Here is a 7,795-nt window from a genome sequence, read left to right as displayed (position 1 = left end):
CATTAACCTACAAGGCCCTGTCAAGAGTGAGGGATTTTAGTGGTTTGGGTGGGTACCTTTGGGCAGGACCTGAATCAGTGTTTCACTTAGGAGGGCTCATTGGTCCTGGGAAGTGAGGACACCCAGGGCTTTGGTGGCCTGGGGGGTCGTAATCCTAGGTTCACTTGCCCAGTGCCTGTCCCTGTCCCCATGGGTCTCAACCTGATGAGTGAATGATAACCCAGTCCTCCCTTCCTGGTTGTCATGGCCAGTTCGTGCTTTAGGTTCATTAATCCCTACAGGAGCCCAGCAAAGTTGGTAGTTCCCAAACCCAGTCCCACAGAGGTCAGACAGCTCTTAGAGCCTTCAGACTTTAGGAGTTGAGGCTTGACCCCCATGGAGTGTGGTGCCCACATAGCCGGGTACGTGCAGTGGAGTTAACTGAAACTCCAAACCCCATGCTCATGACCACGGTGGCCCCATGTTCTCCAGCCCAAGAGTGGTTAGGGCTGGTTTGGTAAGCAGGGCCCAGAGTGGGGCAGGGTCCAGCCTGGTCTAGAGGCCAGGGGTGGGGGAGGTGGCTTCCACCCGTGGCTTCTGTGCCCCTCACCCGTTTCTGCTGCGTGGGGCTGAGCCCCAGTCCCCAGGAGAAGTTGTGACCCTGCGCTACCCCGTCTGGAGCACGGCCCTCTCTGGAGCGGTTCTGCCAGTTTGCCCTTGGGTGTAGCCGGGGCGCCGTCCTGCGGTGAGGAGGGGTCTGGCCCCCCATTCGGAGGAATGTCTGTCTCGGCAGAGCCTTCCTTAGGCTGTTCCCCCTCAAGGTGGGGGTGCTCTGCATCTGGTAAACAGCCCCAGGTGCCAGAACTCAGTCTCCCCTCCTGCCTGGCCTTGGCTGTTTGTGCTTCTCACCCCCAGAGTACGTGTGTTTGGGTAGACACCCCCCCCCCCCCCCCAACACCCGCCACCTATTTGCCAGGCACCTCTGTGGCAGCCAGCCCCAGCCCTGCCCGTGGCCAGCCACTTCTCCAGAGGAAAACGCAGCCGCGGGAGCCCCAGCACGGCCCTGGGCGCCGCTTGGAAGGTGGGAGCCAGGAGACGAAGTCAAAACTGCATGGAGGGTAAACAGCTGAGGACCCAGGTCGGCCTGGTTGGGATGTCGGCTGGCTACAAAGGGACACTGTGAGGAATGCCCTCGGAGCAGAAGGGACCCATTCAGTTCGCCCAGAACGGGATTTGCCTACTAATTAGGTGGGGAGGACCCTAGCGGTGGTGGGCTGCAGGAAAGGGTGGGATGGGTGGGGGAGCCTGCGGCCCTACAGCCGAAGAGCCTGCCGCCTCTGACCGGCTAGAACCAGAAGTCCAAAGCCGGCCCTGCAGACCAGCTGCTCCAGAACCACGCAGGCAGCTTGTTTAACACTGGCAATCCTGGGCTCCCGGGTGGCTCAGCCGATGAAGCATGGGACTCCTGATTTCAGCTTGGGTCATGATCTTGGGGTTGTGGGATCGAGTCCTGCATGGGGCTCCATGCTTGGCACGGAGTCTGCTTGAGGTTCTCTCTCCCTCTCTCTCTGCCCCTCCCCCTGCTCATGCTCTCTCTCTCAATACATAAATAAATAACTTTTTAAAAAAATGGCAATGCTGTCCCAGTCCTCCCCGATGAAATGACAAAACCCAGCCCTAGGTGGCGGGCTTAATATATTCCAGATCCCTGCCTGCTGCTTCAGGAGGTTCAGACCTTGCACATTGCTCCCCTCAGCATCCTGGGCAGCGGGGGCTGAGCTGGAGACCCTTCCAGCTCTGGGGAGGCTGGGCGGGGCCGGGTGGGGGGAAGCTCACGAGCAGTGTGTTCCTTTGCTCAGTGCGCTGTGCACATATTTCTCGTTCTCTGTGTGCCTGGTCGTGAGAACGCCGTGAAGCACCAGGTGCTTGCATTTCATCTCACGGCGGGACGTTGTCCCCGTTGCACAGGTGAGAAAGCTGAGGCTCCATGAGGTTAACTGATTGGTCCAAGGTCACACTGTGTGGGGGCTGGGACTTTCTCCATGAATCTGCCTTCTGGGGGTGGATGGGGCCCAGGAATGTGATGTTGTGGAAAACTCCATGGCGATTGGAGTGTGCAACCCTGTCGGGAGCCACGGTCCACATAACTCCATGTGGCCTCACTGCACACAAGACAAGTGTCAGGGCCACGCAGGGCTCTAGGCAGGGGAGGTGAGGGAGATTCCCGTAGATGTGCTGATTGATAGCAGGAAGACAGGCCCCAGGGGGGCCCTGGGGCTTCCTGGGAAAGGGACCCACTTCCGTGCAGGGACGCCCACCCATGCCCAGTGGTGGCAGCTGAGAGTCATTTCTAGACCCTTCTGGAGATGTGGCTATTTTTACAACAGCACGAGCTTGTTTGCTTAAAAATGGCCTCATGAACCTTGGTGGGCATCTGGTGGGCTCGTTCAGGGTCGCCTGACTTTGGGCCTACCCTCTGTGCCTGGCACGGAGGCCGGCTCCCAGTAGACACTCACGGAAGGCTAGTTTGGAGTGCAGTGAATGGATCCCAGGGCAGGTACCGTGCAGAGCAGCTAGCTGCCTGCCGGGGAATTACTGCCAGTGGCTGGGACGGCAGGGGTGGTCCCACTAGAAGCAGAGAGAGGGTGAGTGGGCTCCAACGGCGCTGAGGGGTCCTGTGCCAGGGGGGTCCTAGGCAGCTCCCTGCAATACACAGCGTCATGGGAACAGGTGCCTGGCGGTGATGGGCTGACCACTTGGTCTACGGCGCCCCCGGATCTGTACAGCTACATCCTGCCGTGTTGGCGATCGGGTCAGTCAGGGAGGCTTGGGGACGTCCCTACGAAAGGCGCCTCACCCTCCTGGACAGAGGCCACACACACGGTGAATTCCCGTGTGAATTAGTCTATGACCCAAGCGAGGGGAGAGCTCATTCCCATTGTTCCCTCTCAAGGGCGCAGAAGAATGTGCTTGGACAGGTACAAAATGGGAAAGATTTGCTTAGCTGGCAGATTGTTCCCAAAGCGATTCGCAGTTTGGATTGAGAAGTGGGTTGCTGTTTCTCAAGCCGTCCCTCAAGGCTGGGTAGGTTTTTCGTTCTGGCTTGAGGCAGGAGACAGAGTGAGGCTGGGGCTCTGGGAGGCTGGACGGCACCCAGGAAGCCCCCAGGGTGTCCGAGTGTCTGGAGAATCCGACATCTGCCTCGGGTTTGAATGAAGCATCAGTGGGCGGATGGCGTCGAAGATGAGAGACTCTAGAAACAAATGTGGGACTTCCTCGACTCTGTAAGGTCTTGCTCTTGAAACCAGAGGCTTTGAATTTCGGAGTCAGAAGACCCGAAAGAGCCCTGGGCAGGAGAGACTTAATCAAGGACATGGAGGAGGTGAGTAGCAGGAGCTGAACTTGAACCCCGGTCACGGGACTTCCAACCCAGTGCTCTCTCTGCAGTCGGAAATCGGAGTGAAGGAGTCTGGTTTGTGTCTGCTTTCTTTTAGACCCATCCCCTCGTGTGCGAATGACATAGTCACTCAACATGAGGAAGTAGGTGATTTAGAAAAACTATCAAGTGATATGTTTCTTGAATCTGGGTGTCATGGAGCAAAGTCAGCCTTGTTTCATAAATCAAACAGTATTTGTGGCTGACAGCTGCTTTACGAGGTCTGCAGAGTGGGTTCCTGTGTCTCGGGCAGCCCTACGTGGTCTGAGGGATGCAGGATCTTACGATGTCTGTTTTACAGAAGAGAAAGCTGATACTCGGACCAGTAAAGTGACTGACACCAAGCACACAGGACATCAGAGGCGGAGTTGGGACAGTGTCCCCCCCCCCCCCGCCCCCGCTCCCCGGTCCCTCTGTGATCCGGGGGTCCTCGGTCTCTGGAGCACTCCAGCACGGGGCGGGGGGAGGGGGCTCCCACATGCATCTATATAACAGACTTCCCAGGTTCTTTGATTGAGAACCCTCCGATCAAACATGTGATGATCAAATCCAGAAAGTTTGGTCAGTGATGCGATGGAGTGTCCACTCCCTGAGTATGGAATGACTTCATCTTGGACAACTGTTGACGGATTTGTTTTCCTGGGACTAAGTCAGACCACGTGTTCGTTATGATCACGTGCCGGCTGTCAAGAGTTTGGAATCCAGAAGTCAGCCAACTTTATTGACGACCTACTGCGGAGGCGGGGGATGCCGAGTTGGGAGTCTACAGAGAGCATCCCCAGAGGCCAGGAAGCTGCCTGCAGCTGTTCATTGTCTGTCTGTCCTGCTAAGAGGCGTAGGTCAGGGGCACAAAGCAGAAGAGGCTTCAGGTTCTCTGAGGGATACTGAGCGAGCGACAAGTTTGGGTTTGTGCGGTGGGATGTGTGCTGCTCCTGCAGGATTTTTTTAAAAAAGATTTTATCTATCTATCATCTATCTATCTATCTATCATCTATCTATCTATCTATCTATCATCTATCATCAATCATCTATCTATCTATCTTCTATCTATCTATCTATCTATCATCTATCTATCTATCTATCTATCTATCTATCTATCTATCATCCATCTATCTATCTATCTATCCATCATCTATCTATCTATCTATCCAGAGCATGAGCAGGGGGACAGGCAGAGGAGAGGGAGAAGCAGGGGCGCCTGGGTGGCTCAGTCGTTAAGCGTCTGCCTTCAGCTCAGGGCATGATCCTGGCGTTCTGGGATGGAGCCCCACATCAGGGTCCTCCGCTTGAAGCCTGCTTCTTCCTCTCCCACTCCCCCTGCTTGTGTTCCCTCTCTCACTGGCGGTCTCTCTGTCAAATAAATAAATAAAATCTTAAAAAAAAAAAAAAAAGAGGAGAGGGAGAAGCAGCCTTAGAGCTGAGCATGGAGCCCGACGCAGGGCTTGATCCCACAGCCCTGAGATCACCACCCGAGCCAAAATCAAGAGTCGGACGCTCAGCCGACTATGCCACCCAGGCGCCCCATGTTCCTGCAGTTTTGTCCTCAGGGGGTGACCCTTGGGTGCCTGTCCTGGCTCGGACATCACTGGCCCTATGACCACCTGACCGTCGCACTCGAAGTGTCCCCAAGTCTCCCCAGGATACACCCCATGAATGCGGCCCATCAATGACAGAGGACCCTCGACAGGACAGGCTTTGATTTCCTCCCTTAGCTCTGACGGTGGCTTATTGATGTCGCTGCCTTTCCAATAGTGCTTGGAAAGCAGGGCCCGTCCTCCACGGCAGGAAGGGCCTCTTGTTTCTGGTGATTTATTGTGCTTACAGCATTGGTGTTCACAAGGAACTGCATATTTGGTCCAGCACAGAAATTTGCTCCCCTAGATGCACACGTGAAGGAAAACGGGAATCAAGAGTCTGGAAGGCTTTCCAAGGAGGTGGGAGAGGCTGGTTTCTGGTTCCCTCAGCGTGCCTGCCCCGTCCCCAGCTGGGCATCTTGAGTCAATTTCCGGAAAACTGCCAAGGAAATCTCGAGATGGATTAATTTCGGAGATTAACCAGCAGTTTCAACTTCAGCCAGGGTTTGTAGGGTGCTTCCAGGGCCAGGAACAGTGCCAGGGGCCAGAGGGGGAGAGCAAAAAGAAGACAGATGGCACCTCAAGGTCGCAGGGATGGAGAGACCAAAACTGTGAACCTCAGGCAAGTTAGGGGAGGTGCACGGATGTGCCGGGCGGAGCTGGGTGTGAGCACGGGGAAGCTGGGCGTCAGGACAGGTGCGTGGAAGATGTGGCATTCATTTTATTTTATTTTTATAAAGATTTAATTTATTCGAGAGAGAGAGAGAGAGCATGCATGAGTGGGTGGGGGAGGGGCAGAGGGAGAGGGAGAAGCAGACTCCCCGCTGAGCAGGGAGCCCCATGCTGAGCAGGGAGTTAATCCCAGGACCCTGAGATCACAACTCCAGCCGAAGGCAGACGCTTAACCTACTGAGCCACCCGGACACATGTAAGTGGGGCCCGCAGCCTGGCAGGAGTGTGATCAAGCAAAGGAAAGGGCATCAGGCCCAGAGGCCTGGCGGTGGAATGTAGGTGCTTTTTCCTGGCCTCAGAGGGGGCAGAGCTGATGCGGGGGATGGGGCGCGGCCACGCAACTGCCCAGGCCGCCTGTCTGAAGGGCCAACAGCATCACAGAAACTAAGTCTAACTGGCAGCTTGGGAGCTGGGTTTGGGAGGTGGAGAGAAACGAGCAGCCTCTCAGGCAGGGCCTGGGCTGGGAGTCAGCTGCACTGACGTCTGCTTCTCACACAGTGCGGGTGGGAGGCGTTGGTCTCTTACCTGCTCTCAGCAGAGAAATGTGTATCAAGTATGTCGGTTGGAAGGTACCCATTATCAGGCGTCTGGGGTCCCTGCTGCTTCTCTAGCCTTTACAGTGGGGCACTTGCTGTGACCTAAGGGCCACCCGCGTTTGGGCCTCGCAGCTGAGGGCCTGGAGGCCCCAACGTACATCCTGCTGTTTGCTTCTCATCCATGCAGTGAGCGGCTGGAGCACTGCTCTCTGAGGAGGTGGTTTGGAATGGAACAGCCTTCGAGAAGCTGGATCAGACCCCCGGCTCCCTTGGCTGGTTATCCTGTTCCTTGGGCAAGCTGTCTCTCTATAAGGCTTTCTCCCCAGCTTTCATTCCTTCGAAACACTGTGCACTGGGCTAGAACTCCACCACCCTGGGAACGGCCCTGGCTGTACCCCCAGGCTGTACCTGCGATGCTTGCCACTCGCCCTCACCCCTGCTCGTCTCACCTGCATTAGGATGCTGGTCCCAGCTCCTTACCTTGAGATCTCTGCCAACAATCGGCAAACTGTCAGGCCAGAGATGGATGACTACACCTGCTGGGAGCTTCATGCCCCAGATATGCCCTCAGTGTCTGAAAGGCCAAGCCGTGGCCTCGTTGCTTGGCTACTGTGTGTTTCCACGGTGCCGGGCAGGCCCCATAGTGTGCGCCTTCGCCCTGCCCCTGGCTGGGCCTTTGAGCCTTAAGTACGTTGATCTGCTCCGAGTGGACTAGAGGGTAAGAGGAAGCCTGACTGTATTATAAATATACTTTTTTATTTTAAAAGTAATATATGCTCATTGAAAAAATGATATAGGAAAAATATACAGGAGAGCGGAAAAATCATCATCACCCCATCTCTTGCGAGAACTCCTGGTGATATGCTAGCATCTTTCCTTCTGGGCTTTCTGTCTATACTCACATAGTGATTCCTCCAAAACCGGAACAGCATGGGTAACACACTGGCTGAGAGGGCGGAAGCTAATTTACCATGTGTTTACCTGAAGAGAACCATCTGTGGTCGCGCTCAGCTACGCAGAGCCGGCAGGCACCCAGGTCTGGGGGCGCGAGGGTGCGTCTTGAAGTTCTTAGAGAGGAGATGTGTAGGGAGCCAGGGCCTTTTGGGAGGCGGCTGGGCACCAAGTCCCCATTCCCAGCTACCCTACATTGCGAGTTAGGGAGATCTATTGGTTGGGGTGAGCCAGTGTGGCCCCAGTCTGGTTGTAGGGCTGGAGTCGCTCATGATGCCTCTGGTCATTCTTGTCCACCAGGGCAAAGCCGCCGTGTCCAGCAGCCCAAGTGACCGAGGGTAGTGGACGTGTGTGTGTGGGGGGATGTGTTCCCCAGAACTCCCTTCCCTCTGTAATTTCAGGTTGGCTGGGGCCATGAGACAGGTTTGGCCTGAGTTTTGCTTTATTTGAAAGATTTATTCATTCATTTGAGAGAGAGAGAGAGAAAGAAAGAGAGAGAAAGAGGGAGAGAATGTGCGTGAGCAGGGGGAGGGGCAGAGGGGGGAGGGGCAAAAGGGGGAGGGGCAGAGAGAAACAATCCCAAGCCG

This window comes from Ailuropoda melanoleuca, chromosome 6, assembly GCF_002007445.2.
Source record: "Ailuropoda melanoleuca isolate Jingjing chromosome 6, ASM200744v2, whole genome shotgun sequence".
NCBI classification, from domain to species: Eukaryota; Metazoa; Chordata; class Mammalia; order Carnivora; family Ursidae; genus Ailuropoda; species Ailuropoda melanoleuca.
This window is presented reverse-complemented; position numbering follows the sequence as displayed.